The 23,440-nt window shown below is 34.8% G+C and overlaps 1 long non-coding RNA gene across 1 annotated transcript in view; it reads left to right on the top strand.

Moving 5' to 3' along the window:
- Positions 1–19,293, top strand: part of LOC309841893 — a 109,131-nt gene extending 89,838 nt beyond the window's left edge. Inside the window, exon 5 of the long non-coding RNA XR_014299382.1 lies at positions 19,225–19,293. This is a non-coding gene — a long non-coding RNA (uncharacterized lncRNA). The remainder of the gene's footprint in view (positions 1–19,224) is intronic.
- The last annotated feature ends 4,147 nt before the right edge of the window (positions 19,294–23,440 follow it).

Here is a 23,440-nt window from a genome sequence, read left to right as displayed (position 1 = left end):
TGGTGGATGGGCTGTATCCTTATAAAACCTCACAGCTCCTGTCTGGTGGTTTCCATTCATTCTGTGTGCCAGGAACTGTTCCTTCTTTGCTCTTTTCTACTGAGGCAGAACAATGTCTCCCTTCTGGGCTATTGCTAGTCCTGGGTGTTTCACCTTCCCTGATTGGTTTCCCTTAGCACTGTCTATACTTTTGCAAAAAGTTGCCTCATATTAAACTTCCTAATCATTCTGCTTGAGTGTGCCCTGTTCTCCAGCACCCCCCTCCCCTAGGACACTGACTAATAGATGTGTAAAGTAATATCTCATGTTTATGGTAATTTTTCTGCCCTATATATTACAATTTCCCTCCAGATTTGTCATCTAACCTTGTTTTCAGCATCTTTGCAGTTCAGTATTAAATAGCTTTACAAAATCAGAGTTATTGACTTTTTCCTTGCTATGTCATGTTTAGAAAATTCTTTCCAACACTGACTGTGCAAATGTACATCTGGATTTCCTTCTTGTTTTTGTGAATAATTATATTTTAGTGTTTACATCTTTAATTTATCTGGATTTTATTCTGAATGAAGGTATGAAAGGGGGATAAAATTTTTTCTTCTTTAAGCACAGATTTTTCTCCCAGCTTTCCAACAACACTTACCATTTCCCCACTGATTCAAAGGTCTTCCTTTGTCATTATTAACCACTTATTTATTCTGTTTCAGGGATTTATATGTCTATTCTGGCTCCTTTGTCAAGCCTTCACATCTTTTTAACTTTAAATATGTTTAAAATATGGTGGAATAAGTTTCACCTCTGTATTCTTTTTCAGAGAATTTCTGGATATTCAGTCTTCATGAATTTTTTTTTCAAGGCCACTCTGTTCCAAAATTGTTTTGGAATTTTATATGACTTTATATTATATTCACATATTCCTATTATTATTTTTGAAGATTTTATTTATTTGACAGAGAGAGAGGTAGAGAGAGTGAGAGCACACAAGCAGTGGGAGCAGCAGAGGGAGAGAGAGAAGCAGCTCCCTGCTGAGCAGGGAGCCCCATGTGGGGCTCAATCCCAGGATTTTGGGATCATGACCTGAGCTGAAGGCAGACACTTAACTGACTGAGCCACCCAGGTGCCCCTTACATATTACATATTACTTTGTAAAGAATTGGTATCTTTTCAATTTTGAGTCTTCCAGTCCTAGGTATATGGTCATTATATATTTACTTAAGTCTTTTACTGTCCCAAAGATTTTGAACAGTTGTATTTTAATTTTCATTTGTTTCCATGAACAAATGTCTCAGTAAAATTTCCTCACACATCTTGTGTAATTTTTATATTAGAAATAAATTGTTATTGCTATCGTGGAATTTTTATTCTTGTTATGAAAAGATACAGTGAGGAAGAGACAGAGTTATTCCTATTTGAGTTTTGAAAAATCACTAAGACATTTAAACTCAAATTCATTATAAGTTACTTTTTTTCATTATAAGCTACTTTGAAAAGCATTTCAATTTTTTCTCTAATATTTCTACTCATGGTAACTGAACTAGCAATTTCACATTAATTTATAGTCAGATATTATATAGTGTTATTGTTAATTCATTGAAGAATAATGGGCTTCTACTTCTGAGACCACACAATACCTTAATATTTATACTCTAAATCTTACCAAACATTAGTGGCATCCACAATAACCTTATGAGGAAAGAAATCCATATGTATAAATTAATTATCTATAAAAATAAAAATAAAAACTCCACATACATATATTTTCAAAAATAAAAACTCCACATACATATATTTTCAACACAATGCTAAATAAAAACCATGTACAGATTGAATAGCCCTAGATTTTCTAGAGCTCTTGCTAAATGTGAACAATTTTTACTGCAATAAGATGAATACTAAACATTAACTCTAGAGAATTTAAGTACACTAAATATATAGCTTTAAAAAGGCACCTCGAATTTCAAAGTGAGTATAGCATTGTTATAGAAATTATTAATGTTCCAAAGTCTTTATAGATACCCCAAATGAAATTTCTGAGCAGTTTGTTTTCTATAATGTACCTAAATTTTGATGCATTGTTTTGAATTTCGGAATTTAGTTAATTTTTTTTTAAAGAATAGACTTTAGTTTTTAGAGCACTTTTACATTCACAGCAAAATTGAGCAGAAGGTACAGAGAGTTCCCATATGCCTTTCACCCCCACACATGCACAGTCTCCCCCATTATCAACAGCCCCCACCAGAGTGGCACATTTGTTACTATTCATGAGCCTACACCGACACATCATAATCACCCAAAGTCCATATTTTACATAATGGTTCACTTTTGGTGTTGTGCATTCATTCTGTTTGGAAAAATTTATAATGACAGATTCCCCATTATAATATCATACACCGTATATAGTATCATTGTCCTAAAACTCTTCTGTACTTTGCCTATTCATCCTTCCTTCCCCTGAACCCCCAGCAACAACTGATCTTTTTCCTATCTCCATAGTTTGCCTTTTCCAGAGTGTCATATAATTGGAAGCAAACAATATGTAGCCTTTTCAGATTGGCTTCTTTCAGTTAGGGACATACATTTAATGTTCTTTCGTGTCTTTTTATGGCTTGAGAGCCCGTTTCTTTTTAGTGCTGAATAATATTCCATTGCCTGAATGTACCACAGTTTCTTTATGCTCTCACCTACTGAAGGGCATCTTGGTTGCTTCCAAGTTTTGGCATCTATGAATGAGCTGCTGTAAACATCTGTGTGCAAGTTTTTGTGTGGATATGTTTTTAACTCCTTTGTTACCAGGATGTGGGATTGGTAGATCGTATGGTAAGAATATATTCAGTTTTGTAAGAAACTGCCAAACTGTGTTCCAAAATGGCTGTACTATTTTGCCTTCCCACCAGCAATAAATGAGAGTCCCTGTTACTCCACATCCTTGCCAGCATTTGGCGTTGCCAGTGTTCCAGATTCTAGCCATTCTAATAGACGTGTAGAGTGTCTCATTGCTTTGATTTGAATTTTCTTAATGTATGATGTGGGGCGGCATCCTTTCATATACTTATATACCATGCGTATACCTTCTTTGATGAGATATTTGTTTAATGGGCTTTACTTTTTAGTGTGAATGTTTCAATTGAGGATACAGCTGTAGGATGGAAGACGTTATTGACGAGCCAGAATATGAGACTAAGTGGTTTATATTATTATATGTTGGCTTACTGCCTTAATTCAGTTTCTTTAGACTTTTGTTTTCTTTCATTGCAAGAGCCTCCCTGACAATCTATCTTCTCTCCAAATTATTTACCTTTGGCCCTTTGTGCAGTGACCTCAGGACAAGTCAGGTGTATTCCTTTTGCTTAAAGGAATAGTTCTTTTTTCTCAAAAAGAAATGAGAAGCTTTGAAATTTTTTATGCCTATTGAATGAGCTTACTGTGTTTAGGCACAGTCCCCCCAAGTTCGTTTCTTTTGTAAGCTGAGGCTTTAGCCAACCCGTCTTTTCCTTTCCTATTTTCATATTGTGCTCACGTTGTTCTGTTCTCCTCTCCACCTTTGAAGCCTTATCCTAACTCCCAGCAGAGGTTCAAACACTAACTCTTTTATTATGGTTTTGTTGATTTTCTTCACCTGCAAGAAACATTTCACTTTTTTCAAGGCATTTTCTTGGTGCCTCTCACATGCTTAATAATTTTTTAGTGAACATCCTTCAAGAATCATTCTGTTTAATATACACCTCAATGGCAGGTGGAATGTTTTATCTTTGTATGCCTAGCATAGTTCACTTCTCACACATGACAGTTTGTAAAACTGAGTGGTAGTTTCTAATGCCAAGACTCATAGTGCAATGTTGACATTAGCCATAGTTGACTTATGATATAATTAAATATGTTACAAATAAAGTTGTAGGTTTCCACTATTAATTTTATGCCAGAGAAGGGCAAAATGGATTTTTTACAACTACTTCATATATACCAATGTCTTTCTCCTTCCCATGATCCTCTATTTAACTAGATTAGGTGTTCTTTGACAAAATATACAATATAAAAGGAAAAATAATCCTGAGTTTTAGTTCAGTAGGATAGAAAATACTAGGTAATAGATTTTTATTATAGGTGTTATATTTAGTATGTCTGAGTATGGCTGTTACTTGATTTTTAGATAACTTACCCTTCTAGAATAAGTTTATGTTTATTTAGGAATGTTTTAGCTGTACTAAGTTGAAAAGGGGATCTTGCAAACTTAAGTATGGTGAAGATAATCATCGTGCATATTTCTATGAGTGGTTATAACGGAAAATTGTCGGTGGCTTAATTTAAATTATTTTTTTCTTTTGTATTATTTCATAAAAAAACTTTGTGTAGTCATTTTTGAATCAAATTATTGTGGCTACCATTTTGGAGGATTGGAAATGGCTCCAGCTCTTGTTATCACTAAGAGGGATAATTTTATTGGAGAATTGCCAGTGGGTGGTATAATAGTCTAACTGTTTAATAAATTTTTTCCTATTGTAAAAAAGAGACAATTCTATAGGGTAGGATTGGGTTTAGAACTTTTGACCTTAAATAACTCCAAATGAGGGAGTACCTCTGCAAGTACCATGAATGGGAATTCCCTTAACTCCCACATGGGCACGTAAGAGCGCAAGCATGCTAGAGAGTGTTTAACCCCTGGACATGGCCCAATTTCTTTTCATACAGTAGAAGAGAAACATGATTTTAAAAATCTACAATAGATGAATTAGGAAGAAAAATTCTGGCTGCCTTAGGGGTTAGTGGACATAAATGAAGTTTTTGCCTTTTTTTTCCCCCCAATAAAATATGGTTTAAATTTGTTTGTCCTTAAATGTTTCAGACAGAAAAATGGCAAAGTTTAAAAGGCAGGTAGCAATGGACGATTGTCAGTATCCCTTGCACTTCAAAAGTAGAAGTACTTTTTAAAAGACATTTTCTATTTTTCTTATGAGTTTAGTTATGCTGCGTGTAATTCTTCTGAACTGGTTCAATGATTACAAATGAATTAAACCTACTTTTCCATGTCAGTGGATGAATAAATGCTTTGCTGTATGCTTTCAAAAATATAAGGCAGAAGAGTGTGGGCCAGTGTGGATATGCTGGGAGTCGGAACTGAGTTCTGAGTCTTCCTCTTCTCTTACTAGCTGGGAGATTTTGGCACAGTGACTCCACTTATGCCTTAATCTCCTCTTCTGTAGAATCAGTGCAATACTGGCTTCATATATTTGTTCTGTGGACAAGAAATACTGTCTATAGAAAATGCTTACTATTGCCTGGTACAAACTAGGAGTTCAAAAAATGGTAGATATTTTGATAGCTGAAATACTCCCACATGGAATTACTATAAATATAAAAATCAATAAATTAGATATTTGGCAAGAAACTCAATGAGTGAGGATTGGCTGGAAAAAAAGAGCAAAAAGTAGGTGCATAGCTTGGTTTGGTCAAGATAGGGAAATTACAGAAAGGATAGAGTTTCCTCTGAGCAACTCGAAGTAAGAATTTCTTCATAAACAGAGAGTTTTGTTAAGTGAACATTCCTTGCATCTCCTTTTGGATAGAGCTGCATTTACCATCTTTATGGTTCCATAGCAGGTGACTTTTGTATCAACCTTGGGTATGTAATATCACTCACTTTTTTCTAGCTCAAACAAGTCCTTTTACAACAAGGTATTCACATTGCCGTATGGTCTCAAATGCATTTTATATTCCAATATCAGCCAGTTCTCTATCCTTGGGGATAATGACATCCCTTGGTATTCATAAATATCATCTATTTATCTACATCTCTTCACCTATTTAACCACTTGGAAAAGTTTGTAGCAGAATGTCTTTATTTATTTATTTATTTATTTATTTATTTATTTATCTTGCTTTCTACTGATACCCTCTTTTCCTATAAAATACAGTCACAATAGTTTAGGTAATTTCCTGGGGGAATCTAATGTGGATAAGCCATGGCTCTTTTTTTGGTGCTGCAGTTTCTCTCGGGTTCTAATAGAATGTCTGTTTTTGCCCTTTGCATGTTTAAAGGTCACATATCGTAGCCCTAGTACTCTTTCTAAGTATAGAGGTAACATAAGAGAAGCTAAAAGTATGCATGAAGTAGAGAGCAGAGTGACAAAAAAGAATTGAGAGCAAAGAGACATCAAAATTTAACGAGGCATTTAAAAAACGTCATGAAACACTTACTTGTGACCTAGAGACATTGACTTAAATGAGAATTGATCTATTGATAGAGCATGAAATAAAAAATGTGGACTACATTTGGAAAAATAATAATATGACTAAAACAATGAGAAGAGCAATTATAAATATTTAGAGTATACTTGTGAGGGGTCAGACAAGAGACAAGAATACTCTATGAAACTAAAACATTGTTGAAATGAGAAGAAGGAAAATGAGAAGATTAATACAGAATGGAAAGGGGCATGTAGAATAACTATCAACGAAAATGTTGCTATTTCAGTAGAAAAAGTTTTGCAGTTTGAGGAAAAGTGACCATTGTTTTTTTCCCCATGTTGAAATAATATGAGATATGATGTAACACAGGGAAAAGCTATGTTAAAATAGGATGCACAATTTTTTGAAAATACAAAGGAAAAGAAGACAAGAGTTCTTAGATGACATAATATAAAAAAGAAAATTGCTATAGTTAATGAATGAGTAGCCTTAAAGGAGAAAGACAATTTTTTTTCACATTCAGAAAACAATGTATCTGCATTAGTTAGAAATCTGTCTGGAAGTTCAAGTTTAAAGAACTAGTTAGCTTCCATACACTAGAAATCTCTCCTGCAATTGAATGAAGATGAAGATCAATAGAAACTGCCAAAGAAAGATGTTTATGAAACATTTTAGTTGAACAAAGTAGATTAAAAAACAATATACATGGTATAATTCTCTTTTTGTAAAGAAAAATATAAATGTGCACACATAGGAAAAACTCTAACAGGGATTCACTGAAGAATTCTAGGTGACTATCTCTTAATGGCAAAACCATTAATTTGTTCATTTGTTACTTCATTCCATAAATTTTATTGAACAACTGGTATATCTCTGGCACTGTGTCTGGGTAGATATTGGTGAACAAAATAAATATGCTTCCAGCTCATGGTATTTAAATTCCAGAGGAAAAACATACTTAACAAGTAAATAAGTGAAAAAAAAAAACAACTAGACATTATTGATAAGTGCTCAGAAGGAAAATAAGCTTGATATCCAGAATGTTGTGGCACAGAATACTAGGGTAGACCTGGGGGTTACTTAGATGGGCTGGTAGCTTTCATAAATCCTCTCTCAGAAGGCGATATTTAATCTGGTATTTAAAGTGAGGGAAGGTGCCAGCCCTTTGAAAATCAGGAGAACAACAGGAGAAGAACATGGGAAGAACATGAGAACTGTAGAGATAAAATGAATATGAATAGACAGCACTTTAAATATATTTTGAACTCAAGAAGCTCAGGGATGTAGATTCAGGGAATATCTTTGCAAAAATGGAATAAACAAGAGTAAGTTGTGAATTTTATTTTATTTATACTTGCAACATAAAATATTTAAACACTTTGCTACTTACATTTTTTATAATCAGGGAGAAAAAAGCAATAAAGGTTAGGAGAAAATGTCTAAGTTGCAGAGTGACCAAAGGTTGAGGCTTTTGGAATTGACAAAGTCAAAGTTATTAAAGACATAAGAAAGGGGCATTTTCACAGACGAAAAAACTAAGATGGGAGTCTGAGAAAGTCAAAGGCAAAATAAACAAGCAGTGACTATAGCTATGTTATTAGCTGCTATATTTTGGTTAATGAGAAATACAAAGCAATGTATACAAATCATTTGGAAGTCACATATTAAAGAAAGAGGACCTATTTCTCACGCATCCTGTGATACTCGGCTTGAGTCCCATTCCCTTCATGGAGGCTTCTTGATGACTTCAGCATAGTACGGTGTTGCTTTGTGAATTTTTATAGCATTTATAAACACTATAATTTATACTACTATCAATCCTAGCACTTAATTGGGGCCAACTTTTGTTTTCTAACTGTATTATGATCAAGTCATCTTCTGAACAAAAGTTATACATTCTTTATTTCCATGGGTTCAAAAGTCATGATTGTATAAAAAGATACTTTAAAAGTTGGTTAAAGAAAAGCATAATTTTAAAAAATTACATATATAACTTAAACATTTTTTATTTAGAATGTAAGTGGATATTCATTTGTCAATCTTCTATCAAAAGCAAAATTTTTGAAGTATGAGCTTGTTGATTGAAGTACCATTTGTCTTCCTTGTATAAAATTTACCCATTGTGAATTTATCTACAATTTTCAATTTTTTGAACAAGATATTAAAGACATTCTGTAGAGAAATTTGAGAACAGAATCCTTCCAGCATTCTTTCTTTTTCTCCAGTCCTTTAAAATTGTTACACCCAGATTTGATTCAGTTCTAGTATTTTTAAGGGACTTGCCTTTATTTTGAAACTTTCCAAAAGCATTCAGCTGAGATTTCATATAAACAACTCTTTTTTCACCCTCATAGTTATCAGTTTATAGAACATTCAACTGAACTACATAATTACAAAAACAAGTCCAACTAGCATTAATAATATAGAGACAAACTTAACTGAGTCTTGCTAAAATATAACTCAATTGGTTTAATTCCTGTCATTAAGTAGGGTATGTATGTGTGTGTGCGCATGTGCGCGTGTGTGCGTGTGTGTGTGTGTGTGTGTGTGGTGTATGTGTACTGATCATGAGGGTCAATATACTGTTGGCATCAGTCAGTGCAGTGTATTTTTGCAGGGGCCTCAGGAAGCCTCAGTTAATCTGTGATAGGGTGTATGAGTTGAAGATAGTTGTGCTCCTTTCCTTAGGATCCTTTGGTTATTTTGGTACAAACATTACTTACATCTCTTTCTGAGATAAAGGGAGAGTTGGGAATTTTCCAAAAAAGAGGGCCAATAGGCTTGTACATATTGCTGATTCTTGTCCTAGCTGAATACTGGAGAGATGGGACAATTTTCTTTGCATTTCAGTGAAAGACACAAGGAGACTTCTATCCATTGCTATGGCTTAAAAGGCAACAGCTGTCATCAGGAAAGTATTCCTGGACCCAGACAGCATTTAGTGCCGTGAATTAGATATCTGATTTAGCTCCTGCATAACCATGAGATGACATCAACTCACTGATGTCTCTGGTGGCTTGGGAGCCCAAGGGAGTGGTCGCCCTGAGATCCTTTCAGAGGGTCTATGAAATAAAAATTATTTTCATAATGATATTAAGATGTTATTTGCCTTTTTCCACTCTTATTTTTTTCTTAGGTATGCAGTGGAGTTTTTCTAAAGACTAGATGTTGTATGAGATTGTAGCAGAGTGAATGCAGAAGCAGTTGGGATAACTCAGTTGTTATCCATTCAGCCAAATATTAAAGAGATTTGCAAAAATGTAAAACAAGATTATTCCCTCACTATTTTTTTTTGGGGGGGGGAATATAGTTTCTTTTTTTAATAAAATATGCTGTTTTTCCATCGCTGCATCACAAATTACCACAGTTACTGTGGGTCAGGAATCTAGAGCGGGCTTGCCCGAGTCCTCTGCTTCAGCTTCTCTACAAAGCCGCAAAGTGCCCACCAGAGCTGGGGCCTTATTTAAGGCTCAAGTGAGGAAGGGCTGGTTATTCAGCTTAGGTGGTTTTTGGCAAGATTTTGTTGTGTTCTGACCAATTGGGCACCTGAGCTCCCTTCTTGCTGCCAGCTGGAGAGCCCCATCATTTTCTTGACATGTGGTCTTATCTATTTGGCAGTTTACCTCACAGCAAAAACCAATAGAAAGTGTCTTCTAGCAAGATGGCTGCCACGATCTTAAGGAACATAAACGTGAAATAACATCCCATGATCTTTATCATATTCTACTGGTTAGCAACAGATCACAGAGCCCACTCAAGGAGAGGGGATCATACAAAGGCAAGAACAACAGAAAGGGGAACTATCTTAGAGTCTGTCCACTCCAACAGTTTATGTGGTGGCATAATGCAAATCTGAATAATTTCATTTGTTCTAGGTAATGAAAATATGACACTAAGTCCTAACTACTGCAACATCTTAATAATAATAATAAATAATAATACTGTCTCATAAAAATATGCTGTTTTTAGTAACATTTATTATTTCTTTTTTAACTCTTTTTATTATTGTTATTTCTAAATGAGTGAATTAATATTTTTTTTAAAAAAGATTTCATCCATTTATTTACTTAAGAGAGGGAGAGAGAGAGAGCATGAGCTGGGAGAAGGGCAGAGGGAGAGGGACAACAAGAATCCTTACTCAGCGGGTCTGGCCCTGGGCTCAATTCCAGGACCCAGAGATCATGACCCAAGGTGAAGTCAAATGCTTAACCAATTAAGCCATCCAGGAGCCCCTGAGTGAATTAGTATTTCAAAATTCTCTCTTTTAATTTCAAATATGGTAAACACTGAAAAATATCACCCATGTGAACAAAAAGCTTTTTGGGGTCCTGGATAATTTTTAAAGTATAAAGAGTCCTAAGATAAAAAAAGTTTAAGAAGTAATGATGTAGAAGAAGAGACTGGACCAAACCCTAGGAAATGGTACAGCCAAGAGATGTAGAATTTCTAATTGTCAGTTAGCATTTAACAGATCATATCATTATGGATACTTGATTCTGAGTACTTTTGAAGGAGAATAAATTCTTAGAGCACTTAAAAGTTTTGCCCAAACCTTTTAAGCAAAACCAGACACAATATGGAATAATTAACAAACAGAAAAAAAAAAAAAACCCCAGACAAATGTTTCTAAAGAATTTTAGCAGGAGAGGAATTGACGTGAGGTGAATAAATTTTCATGTCTGTGTAATGGCACAGTCTTTCACAATGTAGAAGGAGTTTAAATTTAGGGAACTTTAAAAGCTTCTAAAATTTTTCTATTTTTATTTAAAAAATTGCAGTCTAGCTAAATTAACTAATATGTAGTTAATTTTTTTTATTAATATTTTTCTCTATTATATGTGCCAGCAGTTAAACATGTTGTTTTAACTGCTGTGAGAAGCAGTAGCTGCTCAGATACTGAGCAATGTAGTAATCATTTAAAAAAGATACTTGGATTCTCAAAATAGTGGGGATAATTTTGTATGGAGATTGATAGTATGTTTGACTACAATCTTTTAGTAACATGAGTTATATGCCAGTTTCATCTTTGTGAGTTATGGCTAACAACATGACCTATTTGTACATGTTGAGTTTTTGAGGATTCAGTAACAATAGGTGATATACTCCAGTGGTATCATTAAGATTCAAGAGCTCTTACAAAGGTGAGTCTTTGGAATAACATTTAATTAATTGCCCATGTAGTTTTCAATCAGCAACTAACCTCTAATTATTCTGTAAGTTCATCCTTGAGCATGCTTTTCTTAAAATAACATTCATCTTTTTTTTTTCACATTGCAAAAGGAATATGTATTTTCATTGTAGAAGTTCTAGTAAATATGGAGACACTAATTCAAATAAGTATCGTAGACACATCCTTCTCTTGAAGATCACTCTATTAACATTTGGGTACATCTCCTTCTAGTCCAATCTGAAATATACATGCATGTTTTCCTTTTGCAAATATGGAACCGTACTGTATATACTGTTTTATAAATAGTTTTCCCCCAACAGTATTTCATTAACATCTTTCTTTCAAGTATACATTTTGTTAGTATTCACACTAAATTTTCTCAGATATTTTTGTTGCTATTATCTATGATTATGAGAATGTATCATGCTGTCTTGAAGGTTCTATCACTCAGGGTTCTTGTTTGCACACAAAAGAAACCGATTCTGGCTAAATTTCACAGAAAAAGAGTTTACTGGAAACATTGGCAGCTCCCAGGGTGGAGGGCAAGATGGACCAACAAGGCTCAGAACATGGAAAACCTATGCCCACTACAGTGAAACACTAGAGATTTCTGTCTAAATATGTGTACCTACCTGCTTGACTCTATAGAATCTATTCCATTTGCCTAGATTAGAACTGAGAGAGAAAGATATGGGCTGGTTGTCAAAATGGTAAAGGGGGAACAACAGATGCTGACTTAAATGGGAAGGACTCCTGCAGCTCTGGACCAGAGGGGTTTGATATAAGACCAGAAGACTCAGGATCCCTCAGCTTGATGTCTTGTGAGTCAGGTGTAAGACAGGCAGGTCTTCGTTTGTCACTTACTGCCATTGATGGCACGCAGACCTTATTGTTATTTATTTGAGTGATGGGAATAGCCATAGTGGGCTACCCCCAAGGGGGCTTGTGAAAGTCAGCTGGAAACAGGGCTGGACAACCTGAAAGTGAAGTGCTCCAAGTCTGTGGCAATGTGGAAAAGCAGAGGAGGCGAACCCAGGATGTGAAGAATCTTAATATTTAAGGCTGTGCTATATCAGAGTAGCAAATTAAGTCCTTTCACCCCTCCCCATTTCCCTTCCCTAAATTGCTAAGTCTGAGACCATGCGTTAGTCTGACTGATAGAACAGCTTGAAACTAGGCCATTTGAAATATAGATGAATTCTTGTGGATAGGTGAGAAAATATGCCATTTTGCAAAGCTGTCTTCTACTGAAATCATTGCATAATGGCATTCAGCAGCATTAGAAACGACATGGAGAAGAAATAGTGCTTCGAGAATAGAATTTCTCTTAGCTTTCTTTAGAGTGCTGAGGAGTTCTTCTAGAGAAATACACTCTTGGTCGACTGATTAAAACTGATTAAAACCGGATCTCCAACGACTGTTCTGACTGGGAGAAGCTGTCCTCCATACAGCACTGGACTGACTCTTAGTGGTGACAAAACACATTAGTCTCTGTTCTCCTTCATTCCCTTCCGTCATCCCATTCCCGCCAAAGAAGGAGTCTTTTAGTGATGTTTAATTTAAAAAAAATATATATATTTACTTATTTTGATAGAGAGAATGAGTGAGAGGAGCAGAGGGAGAATCCCAAGCAAACTCCCCAATGAGTGAGAAGCCCAACGAAGGTCACTGTCTCAGGACTCTGGAATCACGACCTGAAACGAAACCAGAAGTAGACGAGTAACCAACTGCCACCCAGGTGACCGTGGTGGTGTCTAATTCTTAAAATGGGAGCTTCCCGAGAAAATTTGTTCCCTAGTCTCTGCAAGTTTCTTTTTCTAATCGGTTTGTTTTCTCAGCAAATAAGGACTTCAAAGAGTTGGCAGTGAGGAGTTAAGAAATGGTCAGTAAATGGGGAAAGAGAAAGGAAGGTATTCACACTGACCAAGAACCTACTAGTTCCATTTACTTTGCATGTAACTTCTTGTTATTCTCCCCACCACTTTGTGAGTGGTTATTAGTATTTCCATGTCATAAAGGAGTTAACTGCAACTCAGTGAGGATGAGATTTGCTCATGACCACAGATGCTAAATAGAAGAAACTGGATGCAAATTGTGGTCTCTTCCCCTTTAAACTCTTTTTACCGTAACAGTTGAGGGCAAGGAAAGGAAGCAGGTGAAAGACATTGCGTTTGGTGGGGAGAGAAGAGAAGAAGAAACAGGACTATTTTATGACATTTGTAATGAACATTTGGCCATGTTCACATCTGCATTTATAGTTGATCACAGTGTAACAGCTAATATAAAATTACATAACTGCAAAGAACTGATTGTTAATTGAATTTATCTAACAGCCTGGTTACTAACCACTAACAATATGAAAGCTGTATCTGTGACTCACATATCTGTGCTCTTTATGTTATCAGAAGCATTTTTATGGTAATTCACTCCAATATCTGATAATTTTTGTAATGGCCACATCTGTTTATCTTTCTATTTATTCATTCAGCTTTCCTCATTAGTAGGATATTAGCATATAGAGAAATATATACGTACTTACATACATGCACACTCAAACAAGTTTTTTCTTTTTTTATGTTTTTATTTAAATTCCAGTTAGTTAACATACAGTGTAATATTAATTTCGGGTGTACAATGTAGTGATTCGTCACTTCCATACATCACCCAGTGCTCATCACAAGGGTCCTCCTTGATCTCCACCACCTATTGCACACATCTCCCCACCGCCCTCCCCTCTAGTAACTATCAGTTGTCCTATATAGTTAAGTCTGCTTCTTGTTTTGCTGCTCTCTCTTTTTCTCTCACTTCCTTTGCTCATTTGTTTTGTTTCTTAAATTCCACATAGGAGTGAAATCATATATTATTTTTCTTTCTCTGGCTGACTTATTTCATTTAGTATAATACTCTGTAACTCTATCCATGTTGTTGTAAATGGCAAGATTTCATTCTTATTTTTAGATTAATAATATTCCATTTTATACATATACCTAATAATATTCCATTGTATATATATATACTGCTGCTTCTTTATCCATTCATTAGTTGATGGACCCTTGGGCTGTTTCCATAGTTAGGTTATTGTAGATAATACTGCTAAAATCATCAGGGTGCATGTAACTCTTTGAATTGCTATTTTGTATTCTTTGGGTAAATATCTAGTAGTACAATTGCTGGATAGGAGGGTGATTCTATTTTTAACTTCTTGACAAAACTCTACTCTGTTTTCCAGAGTGGCTGCACCAGTTTGCATTCCCACCAACAATGTAAGGCTTTCCCCTTTCTCTGCATCCTTGCTAACACCTGTTGTTTTCTGTTATTGATTTTAGTCATTCCGATGGGTGTGAGGTGATACATTATTGAAGTTTTGATTTGTATTTCTCTGATGACGAATGATGTTGAACATTTTTTCATGAGTATGTTGGCCATCTGCATGTCTTCTTTGGAAAAATATCTATTCATGTCTTCTGCCCACTTTTTAATTGGATTATTTGTTTTTCTGGCATTGAGTTTTACAAGTTCTTTATATTATTTTGGATACTAACACTTTATCAGTTGTGTCATTTGCATATGTCTCCCATAGGTTGCCTTTTAATTTTGTTAATTGTTTGCTTCACTGTGCAGAAGATTTTTATTTTGATGTAGTCCCAATAGTTTTATTTTTGCTTTTGTTTCCCTTGCCTCAGGAGATATATCTAGTAAAAAGTCGCTATGGCCGATGTCAAAGAGGTTACCGCCTATGTTTTTCTCTAGGATTTTGATTGTTTCATGTCTCGCATTTAGGTCTTTCTTCCATTTTGAATTTATTTTTGTGTAATAGTATAAGAAAGTGGTCCAGTTTCATTCTTTTGCATGTTGCTGCCCAGTTTTCCCAGCATCATTTTTTGAAGAGATTGACTTTTTCCTGTTGCACATTCTGTCCTGCTTTGTCAAAGATTTACTGACCATATAGGTGTAGGTTCATTTCTGGCTTTTCTATTCTGTTCTACTAATCTATGTGTCTATTTTTTGTGTTAGTACAAGACTCTTTTGATGATTATAGCTTTGTAATATAACTTAAAGTTTGGAATTGTGATGACTCCAGCTTTGTTTTTCTTTTTTCAATGTTATTTTAGCTATTTGGCGTCTTTTGTGGTTCCACACAAATTTTAGAATTGTTTGTTCTAACTCTGTGAAAAATACTGTTGGTATTCAAAAAAAGGTTTTGATTCTTGGGACATCTCTAAGTTTTTACATTGTTTAAAACAATATACAATAATATCATTTTCTGATTATAAAAATAATCTTTGCTAATTAAAGTTTAAAAGTGTGATGAAAATAAATGTCACCCAAATCTTACAAACCAATGGAAACCACTGGTTTATTGTATTTCCCTATATTCTAAAATACATATCTACAGAAAAAAAAAACCCTTCTATTTTGAGATAATTATAGATTCATAAGAAGTTACAAAAATAGTGCAGAGCCATCCTGTATAACTTACCCAGTTACATTCAGTGGTTACATCTTACAGAATTATAGTACAATATCAAAACTCAAGGGGGCACCTGGGTAGCTCAGTCAGTTAAGCATCTGAATCTTGGTTTCAGCTCAGGTATTGATCTCAGGGTTGTGAGTTCAAGCCCCACATTGGGCTCTACACTGGGTGTGGAGCCTACTTAAAAACAAACAAACAGTATCCAAATTCAGGGAATTGACATCGGTAAATGTGTGTATATAGTTCTATCATTTTTAGCACATATTCATATACTTTCCACCACAGTAAAAATTATATATGTACATTTAAAAAATTAAGATCATTGTGTATAATATGCTTCATAACTTTTTTCTCCATTTAACAATGGAGATTTTTTTTTTAAAGATTTTATTTATTTGTCAGAGAGAGAGAGAGAGAGAGAGAGCACAAGCATGAGGAATGGGCGAGGGAGAAGGCTCCCCACTGAGTAAGGAGCCTGATGTGGCACACAATCCCAGACCCTGGTATCACGACCAGAGCCGAAGGCAGATGTTTAACCGACTGAGCCACCCAGGTGTCCCTGAAGATATATTTGAATACAATTAATACCTGTCCTATAATGATAGCATTTTTGTCGGCCTAGTTTTCCATTTTATAGACACACATTCATGTGCATCTTGGATAATTTTTTTATAGTGAGTAGAATTGTGTGGCCAATGGCTATGAACATTTTAAAAGCATTTGCTGAGGGCTCCTGGGTGGCTCAGTGGGTTAAAGCCTCTGCCTTCAGCTCAGGTCATGATCACAGGGTCCTGGGATCAAGCCCCGCATCGGGGGTCTTTGCTTCCCTTACTTTCTCTCTGCCTGCCTCTCTGCCTACTTGTGATCTCTGTCAGTTAAATAAATAAATTAAATCTTAAAAAAAAAAAAAAAAACATTTGCTGCATACTACTGAATTACCTTTTGAAATATTGTATCAGTTTATACTCATGTGAGTCAAAATGAATGATGAAGCCCATTAACCAGTGACTTGGTCACCATAAGTTTTAGCATTAAAAGAAATCAGTACCAGGAGTGGGGGGACCAAGCTCCCTGCTGAGCAGAGTTCCCGAGCAGGACTCAGTCTCAGGACCCTGAGACCATAACCTGAGCCAAAGGTGGAGGTTTAACCCACTGAGCCACCCAGACACCCCTGAATTGTATATGTTAAATGAATGAATTATATGGTATAAGCTGTATCTCAATAAAGCTGTTTAAAGAAAAAAAAAAAAAGAAATCAGTATCTGGGGCCCCTGGGTGGCTCAGTCGGTTGAGTGTCTGACTTGATTTTGGCTCAAGTCATGATCTCAGGGTCATGGAATCAAGCTCGTGATATACTTTGCACTCAGCAGAGAAGTCTGCTTGTCCCTCTCCCTCTGCTCCTCCCCCTGCTTGTGCACATCCTCTCTCTCAAAATAAATAAATAAACCTTTAAAAAAAAAGAAAGCAATACTTATTTGATAGGTGAAGGTATTATTTTATCGTACATTAGTTTGCACATATGTGATTTCTAGTGAAGTTGAATATTTTTCATATTTATTAAACATTTCTAAATCTTTCTTATAAATACTTTATTCCTATATTTTAGACAAATTTTTCTTATGGGGGATCCTTTCCTTTATATATTTCTAAGTGTCATTTCTGTTTGAAGGATATTATCCCACCATCCTATATGTAGTAGTGTTTTGTATGTTTGTTTCAGTTTGTTGTTGGGTTTCATATTTTGTTTACAATGATTTTGCTGTACAGAAGTTAAGGACTTTCATGTTATCAAACCTATCAAACTTTAATTAGTTATCACTTTTGGAGAGTACTTTTCTACCTTGAAATAATTAAGTTATGTTTTTTGTTGTTGTTGTTCTTTAAGGGTTTATTTTTTTATATTAAACTCTTCTAAACATCTGCCATCTATTTTAGTGTATAGTGTAAACTAAGTATCTAATTAATTTTTATTCTAAATTGTTAGCTATCTCAGCAATAGCTTTTAAAGTCCTTTTCATTAACCTGAAATGTCTCACTTATATATTAGGTTCCTATGTCTAGTACATAAAGGTTAGAAAATGGATTTTTAAAATTAAGGTATAGTTGACATACAATGCTACATAGTTTCAGGTGTACAACACAGTGATTCAAGGAGTCTGCATGTTTTGCTATGTTCACAAAGGTAGTTATCGTCTGCCATCATACAACACTATTACAGTATCACTGACTATGTTTCCTATGCTGTGCCTTTTATCTCTATGACTTAGTCATTCAACAGCTGGAAGCCTGTATGTCTTGCTCCCCTTCACCCATTTTGCCCACCGCTGTCTGGCCCCCACCAGTTTGTTCTTTGTCTTTATGAGTCTGCTTCTGTCTTTTTTGTTTGCTTGTTCATTTTCTTTTTCAGATTCCACACTTAAGTGAAATCATGTAGTAATTGCCTATGGTACAAAGTGGATTTAAACTCAATATGAATTCATTTCATTTACCCGCTTACTCATTCTGCCGTTCGCTCATTCCACAGACATTCACTTAGTGCCCACGGTATGCTTTAGTTGTGGTTAAAATGGTGGACAGGGTGCTTGTCACTATAGGATTTTCTTTTATGACTGGGTTTGCAAAGGGAAGAGATTATAACAAATAAGTAAAAAATACTAAAAAGTTTAGATAGAAGTTCTGTGAGAAAAAAAAAATATGACCGTGTCTCCTGATTTCACACTCTAGTACACATTCATACCATCATCACTTGTTTCTGGTACATGACGTCTGGTAAATTCCGTTAGCTTATGGGTCACCTTGCTTATATGTCACTTCTCAGTAGCATTAGACAGCTCCTTTCCGCTTTTACCTTTGAGCCGCCTGTCTCCTTTGTTCTGTGTTTCTTCCACAGTACATGTTGCTTCTCACATGCCATGTGTGCTGTGGGTTATTATCTATCATCCGTCTCACCCTACTAGAAGTAAACTCCTCCAGGACGGGGATTTGTTTTCTTCATGGCATATGTCCAGCACTCTAAATGGTGCCTGGCATAAAGCAAGCATTTAATAAATGTGTATTGAGTAAACGAGGCTGGGAAATACTTAGTGACATTGCAGCTGAGTTCTGAATAAAAGGCCTTCTCTGAAAATATCCAGGGAACGATTATTTTATACAGATACATACAAAGAAGGATTTTTATATAAAACTCTTCTAATCACTTTTCAAAAATTTTTTCATTTAATCCTCTAATGATCCTATAGTGTACATGTAGTTGTTAATCCCATTATGCAGATGCAGTAACAAGGCACAGGGAAAGTGAATAACTCAGTCAAAATCACTCACCTGTCTAAACACAGGCAGCAAGCCAGGCAATACGAGACCAGTTTGTACACTTATCCACTATGCCTTGCTGTCTTTCCAGGCATAGCCAGTGCCACGAACCTGAAGCGGGAGCAAACCTGAAGTTTTTGAAAGGACAGCAAGAAAATCAGTGTGCCTCGTGTTTATTTACGGATAAGGAACTAGTATGAATTAAGTTCAGAGAAGGAGGTGAAGGGGAGAACATAGAAAGCGTTAGAGGCTGAGTAAAGAATGATGTGATCTGAGTCACAGTTTAAAAAATTTGCTCTGGATCCTGAATGGAGAAGGAAGTTCATGAACAAGGAAAAAATCCCCATGAACAGTTTGTTAATTCTGTTTCCTCTGGAAATAAATATTTTAAAGTTATAGTTAGTTTATAAATTACCTTCTTGAATCTCTTTGAATCTTTGTTATATTAGCTAACAGAATATCTTTATATTTTGTTTCATTTTGTCATTTTTGGCACAGTGAGCTTTAATTCATGAAAATGAAGATGATGCAACATGAGAATTTTTGAGAAGATGAACAGAAAGACATAATAACATGCACCGATGTCAAACTGCAACCAATTCATAGTATCCTGGCTCATTTCCTAAAATTCAATCATTTTTTTAAACATCTTTGTTGAGGCACAATTTACATAGCATAAATGTCACGCAGTGACATAATTCAGTCATTTTTAGTGTATTTACGGTGAATAATTCAGTCATTCTTAGTGTATTTACAGGCTTGTACATTCATCACATTCTCATTTTAGAACATTCCTATCACCCCAGTAAGAAATTTTGTGCCCATTATCAGTCACAGCTCTAGGCATCCATGAATCTACTTTCTGTCTATAAACTTTACTTTTCCGGATATTTTATATACATGAAATCATACAGTATATGATCTCTCATGTCTGGCTTCTTTCACTTAGCATAATGTTTTTGAGGTTCATCCATGTTTTAATATGTATCAGTACCTCATTGCTTTTTCTTGGTGGATAATCTATGATATGAATATACTATATTTTATTATTCATCAGTGGGTAGATGGGTTATTTCCACTTTTGACTATTATAAGTAAAAACTGCTTTAGATATTCCCGTACAAAGTCTTTGTGCAGAGATGTGTTTTCATTTGTCATGGGTGAAGACTTCTTTTGGAAAGGGTGGAATTGCTGGATTTTTGGTAAATCTATGTTTAACATTAATTTTCTAAAAAAAAACCCCAAAATAACCTGCATCACGGTTTTGTTCTGATAAATTGTCATCCCCAAACAATTTAGATTATTTTGCTATTAAACACAAATTTGTAAAACTAGCTTTTGGTATATATTGATATTTTAAGTTATTGAATATGGAATGTCTTTGCATTTCAATAATGTTTCAAATATTGAGAAATAATTTCTCTATGCTCAGATTTTTTTCTTGGTGCTAAGTTTGTGACTTGATTAAAAACGTCTTTAAAAGGAAGATGCTCTCTAAGTTATCATTTCAGAACATATATAGAGAGTTATTTCTCTCTTTAAAATAATCTTCATGGAACAAGAGGTTTGCAAATCAGAGTGAATATCTTTCTTTGTTATTTTAGCTGCTGACATTTTAAATTCAATTTAGAAGTGGCCTTATATTTTTAAAGTTAATGAAGTGGATTTCAGGTTCAGTTAACAGTAATTTAAGATGACAATTAAATCATTAGTGAAGCTAATTATTAAATCGAAAACTCACTGTAATACTTAACCTTACAAAGAAATAAAATCCTACATCCAAGGGCCATGCAGACTGTGAGCTGGTTTGATAGGTAGTTCTTTTAACAAAGTAGCACAGTAGCAAGGTTGACACATGACAGTCCTATACATGGTATTATTTCCAGCAAGCTGAACTTTAATATTTAGGTTCAACCTAGCCATGATTTTTTTTTAGCTAAGTGACATAGGGTATGAAACACTGTTTCACAGCATCTCAGGCAGTGTTTCTGAGTACTATAAATATATCCACTATGTTTGCCCTGTTCATCTCCAACTCATATAACAAGCATAGTAGTTGCTGTGTTTATTATAACAAAAATAAAATCAGAATGATGTTGCTAGGAATGCTTTAATACTTTTGTTTTGGTAGCAAGGGCATGCATGTCTATTGGGTATATACCTGGGGCAAAATTGTTGGCGAATGAGGAGTGCTATGGTTTGACTGTGATAGATGGGGCCATTCCATTTCCCTAAGTGGTTAAACCTCTTAATACTCTTTGATTATATCTGTTGCTCTATCTTAATTTAGTAGGTAGAACTGAAGACAACACAGATTCACTGACAGTGAAATAAACGAATGACTAAGTGATGATATGTACACAGTGGGATATTATACTGCAAGAAAAACAGACTATAAAGTTCAAGTAACAACCTGCTTAAATCTCAAGGACATAATGTTAAATGATTAAAGCAAGACACAAGGTGAAACAAACTTGAAATAAAATCTCTATTTTTACAAAGTTGAAGGCAAAATTAAGCTGTGGTGTTAGAAGTGAGAGTAGTGGTTAATTTGGGGAGTAAAGAGGCTAGTGATGGAAAGGGGGCAGAAGGGCATTTTCTGGTACTGTTTATTTTGTGTCTTGACCTGGATTTATTCACTTTGTGATATTTCTTTGCACTGTACATTTAAGATCGACACATCCTTCTTGTATGTGTATTAAACTTCAATAGTAAGTAAAAGACAAGTAGGTGTTAGACTTAGAAAAATATTAATTTAAGTTCTTTTGATTTTAATTGTAACATTGATTTGACTTAAGCAGAATCATTGAAGCAAAATTTATTCAAAAAGCTCTCACACTGAGATTCCTTAATATATGCTATCCCATAGAGTATATTTTGCCCTTTATTTTTGTGATTTTTTAAAAAAAGATTGTCTTTCTAGTTTTGTTCCTTCTTAACAGCTTAAAAATTTTCCCAGTATTAAAATACATTTTTAAGAAAGTTTTTAAAGTTAAAGTTAACACAGTATAATATTAGTTTCAGGTGAATAATCTTGTGATGCAACACTTCCATAAATCACCTGGTGTTTATCACAAGTGTGCTCCTGAATCCCCATCACCTACTTCACCCGTTCCTCTACCCCTACCTTCTGGTAGTAAGAGGGGCAGTACATTTTAATTACTGACAATAATGTTACTCTTGTGATTCTTTTATTTCAAGGCCATTTTGATTGTTTCATCATATACTTATTTTGTAAATTCCCCCAATACAACAAGGCTTTTTTTTTTTTTAATTTTGCTTTATAAATGAGTGTTAGAGGACATTTTTACAGATTTTTTTCATCCCTGTTTATCTATGGTGTCTCTCCATTTATTTAAGTCTTCTCTTATGCCATTTAGTAACATTTTCCTTTTAAAACTCAATTATAATCACATGGTTAAAATATGAGTACATTCTTGTTGCTAAACAATTAAAACAAATAAATTAAAATCTCAAATTCAGATATATCACTTTTTTTTCCATAAGGTTATTCATAGTTACCAAACTTTTGTATGCATCTACATATGTGTAATTGTACCCCAAGAAGACATATGGTATCATGCTACAGTATTTTTGTTCTATATGAATTGTATCATATAATCCACATTTGTGTGTGTGTATTTTGATTTTCATTTTTCTCTACCAACAATATGGCTTATAAAGAGCTTTTTCCATACTAGAACATTAGAATTCCTTCATTCTTTTAAATTGCTGATTTGTATTCAATATAATAGGTATATAATAGATTATTTATACATTCTCTCTCTCTCTCTGTTTAGATTCATTTATTTGAGAGAGAATGTGAGTGGGGGGAGGGGTGGAAGGAGAGGGAGAGAGAATCCTCAAACAGACCCCTTGCTGAAGGCAGAGCCTGTTGTGGGGCTCAGTCCTGGAATCCCAATATCATGACCTGAGCTGAAATCTACAGCTGGTTTCTCAACCGACTGAGCCACCCTGGCACTCTTATTTATACATTCTCTTCAAGATGTCTTTAGTGAATTTTTTGTAGCCAAAAAGGTAAGCTCAGAAACTCAATTTGTTGGCCTACTAAAGGGACACCTTTCAGGAACAGATTCACAATAACCAAACTCACAGAACCTGACGTAATAAACCAATTTATTAATGCACAGGTAGGTAAGTGCCAAAGGTTCAGATATCTCTAGAACTCTCACCTACTGTCCAAAGATACTCCATACAGAGAACCAAATTATCATTTGAATGTCGGCTAACCCAATTTTTAAGAAAATATATGCACATGGCAGTCCATTTGATATGGGCTGAAGCCT

The sequence above is a fragment of the Mustela nivalis genome, assembly GCF_964662115.1.
Source record: "Mustela nivalis genome assembly, chromosome: 1".
Lineage (NCBI taxonomy): Eukaryota > Metazoa > Chordata > Mammalia > Carnivora > Mustelidae > Mustela > Mustela nivalis.
The sequence above is the reverse complement of the archived record's forward strand: the minus strand, read 5'-3'. Positions and strand labels throughout refer to the sequence as shown.